Raw genomic sequence first — 14,196 nt, 5'->3', positions numbered from 1 at the left:
TTGATTGGAAACAGAAGAAACCTAAAATAGCAAAGGCAAAAAAAGCAAGGCAGGAGGCATCTCAATTCCTGACTTGAAACTATACTACAAAGCCATAGTGATAAAATCAGCATGGTACTGGCAAAGAAATAGACCTAGGGATCAATGGAATAGATTAGAAGATGCAAGCACAACTACAAAGACATTCAGCCACCTGACAAAGGGGCTAAACAAGTTCACTGGAGAAAGGATAGCCTCTTTAATAAATGGTGTTGGTAAAATTGGCTCTTCACATGCTGAAGACTGAAACTAGATCCATGCTTATCCCCATGCACAAAACTAAAGTCTAAATGGATCAAAGTCCTAAATAGTATAAGAGAAACACTAAATCTACTGGAAGAAAAGGTAGGTAGAAGTCTTGGAGACATAGGGGTAGGCAGAGAATTCATGAACAAAATGCAAACTGCACGGGAAACACTTCAAAGAATTAATAACTTGGATCTCATATTATTGAAAAGTTTCTTCACTTCAAAAGAAATCACCAACAGAATGAAAAGAAAACCTACAGAATGGGAAAGAATTTTAGCCAGAAACCCCTCAGGCAAAGGACTTATATCAAGAATATATAAAGAACTGAAAAATATTCAGCCTCCAAATTCAAAGACCCTCTCCAAAAATGGGCATCTGAGATGAAAACACAGTTCTCAAATGAAGATATACAAATGGCAAATAAATACATGAAGAAACGTTCACCATCACTGGTCATTCAAGCAATGCAAATTAAAACAGCATTGAGATATCATCTCACTATGGAAAGAATAGCTGCCATCAAGAAATCAACTGATAACAAATGTTGGCAAGGCTGTGGGGAAAAAGGAACACTGCTCCACTCTTGGTGGGGGTGTAGGCTGGTGCAACCACTATGGAAATGGGTACGGAGATTTCTCAGAAGACTAGGATTGGAAGTTCCATTCAACCCAGCTATTCCCCTTCTGGGTATTTTCCCAGAAAAACTGAAAAGGTGACATATATGTACCCATGTTCATAGCAGCACAATTAGTAATAGCTAAATCTTGAAAACAACCACTGCAGAGGGGATCCAAAAGATGTGGTATTTTTATACAATGGAATATTACTCAGCCATAAAAGGATGATCTTGAGGCCTTTATAGGCAAATGGAGACAACTTGAGGCTGTGCTCATCAGTGAAATAAATAAGAATCATGTTTATAAATATCACATTGTGTCTCTAGTGTAAAAAGTAATAAGAAATGTAGGAGTAATAAATCCCAAAATGTGTAATTGCTGTTGTAAAAAGGAGAGGAAAAGAAAGTGCTCTAAGAGATATCTGCATGCATGTTTAAGTGTATAGGATTGATAACTATATTACTAAGTTTTTGTTGGACAGTTGAACAGAACTGTTTGCAATCTCACTGTTTGAATGTCCACTTTGTATGCTTCACTTTTGTAACCTGAACAACTATTTGCAAGAGGACAATATGTAATTATCAACTAGTAATTTCTTACTGTTTATTTTTTAAAATTATGTATTATTTCTACCCTTTTTCTGTTTTGTTTTTTTCTTTAAATAAAAAATTTTAAGTGATTTTAGGTGTTTTGTATTTTGCTTGTTTTTGATGGTCAAAAACCAATTATTATTACTCTTTAATTATTTAGACTTATTTATACACAAATAAAAGCATTCATCATATAATTAGACAATCAGAAGTTTTTGAATTCCTCTTTATGATGGGGGTAGAAATTAAAAACATTATCATCCAATATATCACTTAGTTGTATGTTGTCACTACTTAACACTGTTCAGTATGTCTTTCTTATTTGTTCCCTAAATTATATATATATATATATATATATATATATATATATATATATATTGTATAAGGATGTGATGGTTAATCTTACGACTGGGCCAGGAGTGCCCCAAAATTTGGCTTCACATCATTCTGGGTGGATCTTTAATGGATTTCTAGGTGAAAGTAACACATGATTCAGTAAGGTGAACCGCGTAGATTGCCTTTTTTAACATGGGTAGAAATATTCAATGAACGAAAAACCTGAATGGAAAACCAAGACTGCTAAAGAGGAAATTACTCTTGCTTGGGTGCTTTGAGGTGAAGCATCAGTACTTTCATGCTTCAGATTCTGTCTTCATCCCTTTTGTGTTGTTCTAATGTAGTACTACAGTATAAGTGATTCATAATGATGAGAAATTTGTTGCTCATCATTCTGTAATCTGAGAAATTCAATATCAAGTTACCAGCGTATAATGTGAGTGCTTGTATTGGGCAGCTTTTCCATTGCACGAATGTGTAATACACTTGACTTTTCTTTTTTAAATATATTTTAAAGAGAAAAAAAGAAAAATAACAATAAAAGTTTCAAAACAGATTAGTAGGAGAGTAACAATAATTAACACACTGCATATTGTTGTCTGCATAGTAGATATTCAGAGTACAAGATACATGCATAAGATATTGTCCAAACAATATTAGCACAAATGTTTCTTTTCAATAAAATAAGAGATACTGGCTGTATAACTACACACACACACACACACACACACACACACACACACACACACACACACACAATTATATATATTTGTTTCTTTCTTTTCCCTTCCTTCCTTTCTCCATTTTCCCATCATGGTTTTCTTTTCTTTTTGGACAGTTTCTTCTCTATTCCTAATATCTATTGTACATGTTGAACCTTAATTACTTGTTTAGTTTCTCATACTAATGACCCAATACAATGTTTACACACCTGGATCTGATTGGTTTCACTTGTGAGTGTGATCTTGAGTTATATCCGTTTCCTGATAAAAGTCTCAAGTTTATCCTACTTCTGAGAACTAATTACAATCTGGAACTTCTTACAGTGGCCTCTAATGTCTGCATTCCTATCAACATTCTGATCTGTGCTCCAGCAAGAACTGGCCATCAGATTCTGTTTACAGTATTTTAGGATCTGTAGCTTACTTTTCCAAAATTTTCTAAATACATCCAATTAAATCCTTTCAAGGGCTTTTGAACCATGTGATCATGTACAGTAACAACAACATTCCCACTCATGGGATCAATAGTCTCTGTCAGTCATTTTTCCTGTTGCTGAGACAAAATACCTGAAACTTGCAATTAAAGAAGGAGAAGTTGAATTTGGCTTTATTTTAGAGATTTAAGTTCATAGTTGGTGGTCTTTAAGGCACCATGGAGGAAATATGTGGCAGAGCAAAGCTGCTTATTTCTTGGAACCCCAGAAGTAGAGCCCACAGAAAAAGTACTTACAATATCTATACCCTCCAAAGGTTGATCCCAGTGACCCATAGCATCTCACCTATAGAATCTTTAGCTGGCTATGGGTATCAATGGATTAATTCACTGATGAATGTAGGGCCCCTATTATCCAATAATATTCCTGTAGTCTTTTAATTAAGTCAAACTGATTATGCCATAGTCTTACTGCAACCAAACATAAGAAGCTTAATGTAGTAGAAAGCAAATATGGGGGCAATTTCATTCAATATAAACTAAATCCTTAGATAATAGCATTAATTTATTCCTGAATACAGAACCCCCAAAGCCAGATATCCTTTAAAGCCCCTCCTTCAATAATATTAGGATGACAACTAAGTATCAACATGAATTTTGAAGGGAGTAAACACTGAAGCTATAATAGACTTAAACTGACTCACAGACTTCAATCTTGAACTCTCTAATCTATTGTCTGGAACTTGCACTCTTAGCCTTCTGTTTGTCAGATCTTTGGAGTCAGTGTGGAACAACACTATTAGCTGTCCTAGATCTTCAGCTTATAACCTGCAGATCCTGGGATCCAGACTCCAAAGTTTTTAGAGGATGTCTGCATACTATTGGTTCTGTTTCTCTAGTGAACTCTGGGTAATACAATGAGCTCTGTCTTTGATTATTCATTTTATATTACCCATAACATATAGCACACTATGTTTATGTTGGAAACTTAAAATATGTTTTTAGAAGCAGAATTTTCCTTCATTAAAATGATTCATGAAATATAAACCAGCTACTCTGAGGTAAAAATCGACTACACATTTGCCAAATGCTTGAGTGTATATACTGTTGAACTTCACATTTTTGACACGGTTGGGAATATAGGCAATAAGAAATGCAGTATTGATCTTGACTAGGTGGCATTAAATGTAGTGAATTGCTATGTTCAATTGATGAATTGTAATCATAGCACAAAAAATAGCATGCTTTTCATAATAAAAGATATACAAATGATGGTTTAAGCTCATTTGCCATAGTCAAAAGCCCATGTATAGCATCTGAAAATTCATGGTAAATTCATGTATGTGGTATAAGCAAGGCTCTATTAACCAGTCATAGTGGTGTATATCTGTAATCCCAGTGCTCAGGGGACTTCGGGAAGATCATCATGAGTTCCTGCCAACCTGAGCTATCTAACAAGTTCAAAACTAGTTTAAAAAGGAGGTGGGGGCTTGGGCAAGCCACAGCTGCCCCAAGGGGAGAACAAACCAGCATCTCCCAAGATCCATGCCATGTTGGAGCTTAGGGCGCTACAACCAGCTTGCCTCTCTGGTAAGCAACCAGGCAAGCGGTGGCTGCCCCAGGGGGAGAACCATCTGGATCTCCCAAGATCTGCACCATGGTGGAACTTACGGTGCTGAGAAACCAAGCAACCAGCTCACCTGCCTGGTAAGCAGCTGTGAGCCTACAGACATGCAGGCTGAGAATCAAACATCTCATCCCCCACTTGGGAGGCTGGCCATATACAATATAGCAAATAGGGGGATTTCCTTCTACCGTCTCTTTGAAGGCAAATATTGTTAGCACTGTTTTGTTTTGTTCTGATTAATTGTATTACTCTATTGAATATTGTTTTGATAAGTTCCATAATGTTCTGTATTTGGTTTGATTTTGCTATACCTCATTGAAAGAACAACTATTGTGAAGATAATGAGATATACTATGGCACCTATTACTATTATCCTGGTAACCTGTGATGACATTCTGTACCAGTTTTACTGCATTGTCTCAATTGGCTGTATTCTGTCTTGCTGTGTTGTATTTCACTACCTTAAAAAAACCTAAACAACAACAAAAACAATAGAACATGAAAAAACAAGGTAACAAAATACCTCCCAAAACTCCCAAATCCACCAAAGCTGATCCATGGGGCATGGGTGAGGAGAAACTCTCAAAAACAAAACAACAGAATTATATAAGGTGATTAAAAAGGAAATAACATCAAAACAGGTCATTAAGGTACTGAGCAAGCTGAAACATAACTAAACAAATAATGGACTTAAAAGAAGGAGGAAAAGGAAGTGTTCTAAAGGATATAACTGCATGTATGTTCAAGTGTGTAGGATTGATAACCATATTACTAAGTTTTTGTTGGATCATTGAATAGAACTGTTTGCAGTCTCACTGTTTGAAGTTCCACTTTGTATACTTTAATTTTGTAACTTGAACAACTATTTCTAAGAGGATAATATGTAATTTATCAACTAGTGATTTCTTACTAGTGATTTTTTATTGAAATTCTGTATTATTTCTATTCTTTTTTTGTTTTGCTTTTTTTTTCTCTTTGAATAACATTTTTTAAAAATGGAGAGGTCTATTTATCAGTGTTGTCTATAAAGTTTGTAAGCCAGGAAATGCATACTATCTTTACTATAGTAATTATGCTATGGACCTAAATCAAGAGCATTTGTAGTTCTTTTTAAAACTTTGGTGCTGAATATCTTGGTGCTGAACTTTGGTAATGAATATCTTGTATGATTTCACTTGTGACCCTTGATATGAATGTATGGGGATACTGATCAAGACACTGTTTTAATCTCTTTCTGGTAAACAGAGTGAAGCCATAACTGATTGATGTAAGTGCACCTCTGTAATCTCAGCCTCAGCGGGATTAAGTCATAACTGCAATCTTAAAGTTTGAAAATGCACCAAATCATACAGGAGAGATCAGTGACCAAAGGACTGTGTTTGTCATGAATCTACATCATTGTGTTCATGTCAACACAATGGTGTAAATATCCCCATGTGAAATGCTATTTCAAATTCTTACATTGATTGACACCAACCCTGAGTCTTTTTATGTGAACATGGTCTTACTTTTCTCAAGCTGCTGAGACAAAGTATTTGACACCCAAGCTTGAGAGAGGAAAGGTTTATTTATCTCACAGTTTGTAGAGGTTTTAGTCCATAATCAGCTGGATAGCATGAAGGGTGGTACATAGAAGAAGGGCAACAGTTCATGGCATCCAAATAAGGCAAAAGCAAGAAGAGCAAAAATGGTGAGATAAGCTCTTTCTGTTCTTATGCTATAACCAGTTTACTGGGATTAGGGTGTTGCCAAACCAGTCAGTGGACTGATCCAACAATCATTCACCCTTAACCCAGCACCCTTAAACTCAGAATTGCATATTCTGGATTCAGCCACTTCTGAAAAATTTGTATTACTGCATGAGGCTTTGTGCAGACATTTAAACACAAGCCATAACATTCTGCCCCTGTTCCTCTGAAGACTCATGTACATTCCTTTATAGACAAGAGTTGCCAAAGTCCTAGAATTTTCACCATTGCTGAAAAGTTTAAGTCTCAAGTCTCTTCTGAGATTTAAGGCAAACTCTTAGCTCCAATCTCTTGTACAAATGAAAAGAAAGTTAAACACTTCCAACATATAATGGCACAGGATAGGCATTTGCATTCCAAAAGTTACAAACAGAGGGATAGCAAAGAATAGGGCCAAAGCAAGTCCAAATCCAGCAGGGCAACCATTAACTCTTATAGTTCCATGTGCAGCATTGAAGGTAATCTATGAATTCTGAAGGGCTTGGATGGCTCCACTCCTATAGTACTTCTGGGGATTGTAACTCCCACAGCTTCTGTCTTGGGCCCACTCTGCTCCCTCCTTGTAGTTTTCCTCAGATGATCCATCTTCCTGGCTTTTTCAAACTTCTAAGATCTTCACTGCACCTTTGACCGGGTACTCAGTTTCATATATCTCAGGGCATACTGTCTGTTTTCTCAGGCCTTTTGAATTCTGAATAGATTTCATTACCCCACTACTCTTGCATTCTCCATGTACCTAAAACCAGCACCACATGGATGATTCCAAGGTCTACTTCCAGAAGAAGCAGTAGCCAGGCTTCCTTTTCTCTTTTCTTTTGGCTGTGTTACATGCATGGATTGCTGAACAGTCTGAATCCAATTCTGATGAACAAATTCTCAGGCTGCTGTCATTTTGGAACATAGTGCTCTGGGGATTCCTTCTCAAAGCAAAGTATTTCACCTTTGCTATTTTGAGACTGAAAAGGGTGGAGTTCTTCTGCTTCTTGTGATGTCCCCAAGCCATTTTTTTCTATTTTCCTGTTCCTTTTCAGCAATCAAGATGTCCTCAGCTCTATATTTGCATTCCACAGCTTTACTGGAACTTTCTCTCTTGTTAAACTCACAACTTTTAAAATCATTCCACTGTGCTGTCTGCTCTTTGCTCTCAACATAGATCTGGTTAGAAGTTCCCAACTTTAGCCATGCCACCGCCTCAAGATTTGACTGCCTTAAAATTTCTTCTGCCAGATTAATTAGCTGGCACCCTTACTCTCAGTCTTAGGTAAGTCTCTGGACATGAACAAAATGCACACAAACTTCTTTCTAAGATGTAATACAGATTGTCTGGAGTCCATCAGCCAATGCTGTCCTTTTTCCCAGCAGAAACTTACTGAGACAGCTGTCCTAGCTTTCTGGTCTTCTGAACTCTGACCAGAATCCCCATAGCATAGCCTAAGGTTTTCCAAAGCTACTTGGTAAGCTAACATCTCAAAACTTTTGCAAACTCTTCCCACAAGCCAGTCCCAAAGTCTCCTGAACCACACGGTCAGTTACAGAGTCACAACAGTGATCCCACTCTTGGTACCAAATTCTATTTTAGTTACTTTTCTCTTGTTGCTTAGACAAAGTACATGACATTCAAAGTTTAAAAGGGAAAGCTTTATTTAGGTCTCATTTTGTAGAAGTTTTAATCCATATTTGGCTTCCTATAAGGCAGGGTGGCACATAGAAGAGGGGCAGCAGTTCATGGAGATGGAAGGCAACAAAAGCATAAAGGAGGAGATAAGCCTCTTTCTGTCCCTTTTGTTGTAGACAGTCTACTGAAATCAGGGCAATGCCAATCCAATCAGTGGGCTGAGCCAGCAGTCATCTGCCCTTATACCCAGCTTTGCACAGTCTAGATTTGGTTACCTCTGAAATAGTCCTGTGACCACATGAGGCTTGGGATGGGTGTCTAGACACAAACCATAACACATTATAAACATAATTTATGAAAATATTAAATGTTTCTTTCCATCTGAGACATTTCAATTGAGAAACCTAAAAATGCAGATTTGAAAGAATATTCTCTAAATATTTCATGTTCTAGATTTGGCACTGATAATGTACATAAATTTTATGCACATTGTAGGGGGTTATCTTCTCTAATATTTTGCTATGTTGTCTTCAGATGATTGAAAAATAAAGCACATGTAATGTTCCTCTGATATAAAGCAGGATTGATGCTGCAAATTCTATGTGAAAAGTTAGTGCTATTTCAGGCCAGTAAGTACAAGTCACTTCTACTGTTCAGGAGAGAATATCTTTTTCAGTTATGCTCTCATTATGTCATTTTTTCCCCATTTAAACCTGAGGAAAATAATCCTTTCTATGACCTTGACACAGAGTAGACACAAAATCAACACTCCTTATGCAACATGTAGGGCCCAGAAAATAGACAAGATGACAAATGGTACTTAGCAGATACACTGGAGAGCAATGAAGACAACTGCTTTAGTAGCATCACTATTAAAAGTGGCTATTAAATGGAACACTGAGTGAACTAGTGTACAGATAATGAGAGTAACAACTCTGCTAGAAGAAAGTTAGCTCTGGTATGTGTCAGTGAAAGAGGAAATGTGTCACTTTTAACCAAAGGGGTACAGAAATTGGATAAAATAGACTCAGAAAAATCACATCTAAGGTCAACACTCCCCCATTTTCAACAACTAGTATTCTATGTCTGAGGATTTTTACAGAAGAATTTATTAAGGAAAATATTAAAGTTAAAATTAAAATTTCTTAATATGCCATTTATTACTTTTAGAATATAATTATTAGTGAATTATATATGCAATAGCTATAATTTTATTTTGTAGTACAGATCGATCAATTCTACCTAACGCAATCCTCTCACAAAATTATTGAGTTAAAGAGTACTTCACATCCTGTGGCAGGTGACTGGATAGGGAAAATAGCATTGCACATCTGGGTTGAAAGAGCAGATTTTAGAAATCAGTTATTTATCTAGAACACTTGATCTAGCAGTCTCATTTCAGTTTAGGAATGCAAGCCTTTTTCATCTTTCTTAGAGGTCACAGAAACCTTCAAAATAGAGATTTAGGGGAGAAAAAATGATTGTGATAAAAAGCTACTGTTTATATTTTTTCAAAACATTTATTACTTATAAAGTGTGATTAGTCCTTATTTGTACGGTATGCGGGAGAAGAATCTAGACATTTACTATTCCCAAACAAGACTCATGAATTCTAAAAAAATATCGCTTCCACTCATCTCCAGAAACAATTGAAAATCAAGTAGTAAATACATATTTATTTATATCTTTTTAAGGACCAATATTGAGCTACATGTAAAGAATATAAAATAAATAGTATCTCCAGTCCTGAACTTCAAATAATTTCTTGAGTGCATAAAAGCACAAAGAAAAAAAACTGTCACAGACTAAAGCATTGCACATTAGTTAAAGAGGTAATGAGAGACAAATAAAAAGAAATTGACATGATTTACAGCAAAGCATTTTAATAAAACAGACATAATTTGTGAAGTTCCTTGAAGGAGATGGATTGTAGGGAAAAGAAAAGAAAGACAGATGGGAGAACCAAATGGGCTTGTATATCATCCTGAGCTTCACCTCAGTTTTTGCAAGCATTAGTGTCTCTATATTTTTTATCATTAATGTCATTATGCCAACATACAGAATAACTCCTGTAACTGATTTGTCAAAATTCGCTTTCTGGTCTTAAATTCTCATTTCAATCTCACACATATCATTTTAACTGTCTTCCAAGAGAAAAGAGAAGGGGATAGACACACACACACACACACACACACACACACACACACACACACACACATACAGAGAGAGAGAAAGAGAGACAGAGACAGAGACAGAGATAGAGATAGATAAATAGAGATAGAGATAGATAAATCTTGTTCTCAAGATTTACATGCTGTGGTAGATTGATAACTGGTGGTTAACTTGTAATACCAGCTGAACTGAATCAGCATGGTGTTGAGTATGGATGGCACACTTGAGGATTATTGCTAAGATATAAAAGAAAACTGGAGAGGAGGGTTCTGGTTCTCCTGTTGCTATTGGCTTTCCGGGGGGAGCCTGTTGAGCTTCTTTCCTGACATGAACTTGACTGTTCTCAACAAAGGAGCTCAGGACCTTATTGTTTGAACTTGGCTGTTTTCATCATAGGAGGAGCTCAGGACCTTGTTGTCACTGAGGATGGCACTTTTTAGAAGCCCTGGTCCTCACTTTGAGCATAGCTTCTTAGCTCCAGTGCAGAATACTTGGCCTATTGGCAAGTATTCAACTTGCTGATACAGACTTTCTAGCTTCCACCGCTGAGCTTTGGACCTTCCCAGCATAGATTCATGAAAAAGACTTGCATGAGATATTCTGGGCTCTGGACCTCCAGGTGGACTTGGTGGGGGGCATTGTCTTTGTGAGCTTTGGGTCTTCAGCTGGACTCATGCAGGGCATTGCCTTGGGATCTGGATCTGGGCCTTCTACTGGATTCTTTGGGTCCTGGTGTGACAGATTTCCTGCATTCTTTCTTTTGTATTTGACTCTTTGGGGGACCATTATAAGATAATATTATAAATTATGTGTCCTGTATTCTTATTCTCTTTGCAAACCTTATCTGTAATACAGGTATAATTTTCTATGATTGCTTTATGTAGAAGTTATTAATCTATCTTTTAGCTATGTGTACCCAGATCTTTGGGAAATAAGGTACTAATTGTGACAAAGATTAACCACTCATCTCTTTTTCTTCTTCATGAGCTCCAAGTCTGAGGATACTTTCTAAGCTTCAGTGTGAGCAGGTGCAGCTATGTGAATGCTATGGGCAATAGCAGCTGAGCAAGAATGATGGGATTATTTCTAGATTAAAACATAGAAAGCTCTCATATGCAGCTAATTTTTATTTTCTGGATGTCTGGAGAGGACTCTGGGGGGATTGAAAGAGGACAGAACCTCTGGTGGGAAGGACTGGGTCTCTGAATGGTGGGAAGGGACAGAGCATCCATCTCCTCTCATGCGCTTGGATCAGGCTATGATGTGATCAGGCTACAAGGAGCCCAGGTTATTTATATTAGTTGAATCTCCAGTTGGTTACTTACTGACCCATTTAACATATATTGCTAAAGCACTTCTCATATTGGATCCTATACTCATTGCTTTTTCTAGGGCAATATCACTATCAATGTAAAACATAGGAATGAATTTCTTATAGCAAAGTGTAAACATTTTTGGTAAATGTTTAAATAACTTTTTATTTGAGGGTGATATCAAGACAAGAAAATGTATAACAACAGCAATTAATGGTACACAAGTTTATTCTTAATTTCTATATAGAGTTAATATTATATACATATTTTTGCTGCCCTCTAGTGGACATAGTTTAATAAGTAAAAATATAAATATACACTATATCAAGTTCTACACATCAAGTGGTCTCCTTTTGGGCTCTATTTTTACATTCCTTCTACTTTTGGATGTCTTGTAGGCCTTTTTTCCATATGAGAAGAGAGATTATCATTTTATATTGCTTGCAAATCCTTCTCACAGCACATGAAGTACTTATAGTACCTAAAAATGTGAAACCTAAGAGACTATTGTGATGCATCAGTGAGAACCTACATTGAATGTTACCAATCAGCGTCCATCCCTGATGCTGTCTCTGATTGCTGAGGAAGACTCCATGGGATTCTCTGAATACCAGCTCGAGAATGCCTCTGTGTGCTGATATGTGACATGTGCATTGGAGATGAGGGGCTGGGGAAGCACAAACCCAAGGCTTTCTAGGGCTGGGGCCAAGTAGGGGGAGGGAAGAGTGCTGTGGCAGAGCTCAACTATGAGGAGCAGAATATTTAGCTGGGTTTGAAAGAGAAGTGTTCTGGAAATAGGATGCATAATGCGATAGAGGAGTAGGTGACTCTAAGGGATGGTAGTGAAGAATACAGGGGGGCTGTACTGGAACTGGCTTACGCCCTTACAAGACCCAATCATTGAGTTTTCTAGAATTTTACAATACAGTCATTAAACACAGAAATTATTGAACACTAAATCAGAAAAACTTGCAATGAAGTAAATTGTCTTTGAAACTGAGGTGATACTCAAAATTCAACAGTTTTAATTTTTACTATTATTTATTAAATTGTCCTTTGAGAGCATTTACATGTTTTACATTTGTGTGGTGGAAATGCTACATAATGTTGCACTGTTATGCATCTCAAGCTCTACATTTTTTTTTTTGGTTATGGTAGGAATACTTTAATCAAAGAGAGTGGACAGTGCTACTCATACGGTCTCCTCTGTCACTCAGAGCTGTTTAATAAATATCTACCAGCGTTCAACTGGGCATAGAGATCACATTGGTAATCACTGTTCATCTTTCTTTCTTTCTTTCTTTCTTTCTTTCTTTCTTTCTTTCTTCCTTCCTTCTTTCTTTCTTTCTCTCTTTCTTTTTTCCCTTCCCTTTTTCTTTCCTTAAATTTTACTGCCTATGCTGTATGACTACTGTAGTTCATTTATTCATCAAATCAAAATCATTTTGATTCTCTACTTGTCAAGGCACAATTTTTCATGGGTCTCTTCTGTTTCTGGACATCTTCTAAGAGAGCACTGACTGCTCTCCATTTTGGAATATCTTTTCAGGGAAGTTCCTACAGCAAATGGCAATGGAATAAAGATTGTGTCTCCTTCTGGAACAAAGAGTAGGTATGTTCACTGCCTATTATAACATTTTTGGATTTCCCCATGTTATGGATTAAGAACTGGTGATCAATTTAACGCCAGCTGGATTACATCAGCATGGTGCTGAGCATAAATGCTCCACCTTAGGAAAGTTACCAGCATAAATAAAGAGGTGGAGAAGGAAGGTGTTAATACATTATTGCATTGAGGCACTGAGGCATTGCGGGTTCTCCTATGAGTTGCTGTTTGAGCTGTTGATTCTCCTGGAAGTGCTTTGGTCCTCACATCAAACATTGCTTCCTGGCTCCTTAGGAGAAGACTTGTGCTGCTTGGTTTTCCAGGGTAAACTTGTCATGCTGGCTTCCGGACTGTGCTTGTTGTTGTTGGAGCTCGGGGCCTCCGTGTTGCTGAGGATGGCTGTAGTACCTTTCAGGACAGCCCTGCTCTTTGTTGTGAGTGTGACTTCTTGACTCCAGCACAAAACCCTCATGCCACCAGCACAGCTCCTTCATTCTGCTGGCATAGACTTTCTGGCTTCCACTGCTCCCGTTGACTTTTAGGCTTTCCTGGCACAGATCTATAAAAGAGACAGATGTGAGTCCTTCTTGTGGCTCTGGACCTTCAGTTGAACTCGTGGGAGTCATGAGCTCTGGGTTTTCATCTGGGCTCATGTGGGACATTGCTGTGGGATTTAGGCCCTTGACTAAATATTCTATGTTTTGGTGTTGCAGATAGATTTCCTACAGTTTCTTATGTTAACTCTGGGTAACCATCATAAAACAATATTATAAACTCTATGTTCTGATTCTAATTGTTCTCTGCACAACCCCTGACTGCAACACCCCAGTTGAGGGTTCGTCTTCTGTACCGCAGCCCTTTGTGTAGTCAGGTGTTCTCTGTTCCTCTTTTTGTCACCCTCCACACCTGAAGCTCTAAAGACTAGAGTAAAGATGCCAGGACTCTGGCTACTGCTACTGCCAGAGTTTTAACTCTGACCTAGTTCGTATCTTCTTCCAGCATTAGCCAAACTGTGGCACACTAATTTATTGGGTTGCAAATCCTGAACTCCTTCCTTATTGTTGACAATATTTTGTGTCAGACATAGGACTATGTATTGGGACACAAAAATGAACAAGACAAAAAGGTT

Source organism: Cavia porcellus, unplaced genomic scaffold, assembly GCF_034190915.1.
Source record: "Cavia porcellus strain 051 isolate PalLab524CR breed Dunkin Hartley unplaced genomic scaffold, mCavPor4.1 scaffold_15, whole genome shotgun sequence".
NCBI lineage: Eukaryota > Metazoa > Chordata > Mammalia > Rodentia > Caviidae > Cavia > Cavia porcellus.
The sequence above is the reverse complement of the archived record's forward strand: the minus strand, read 5'-3'. Positions refer to the sequence as shown.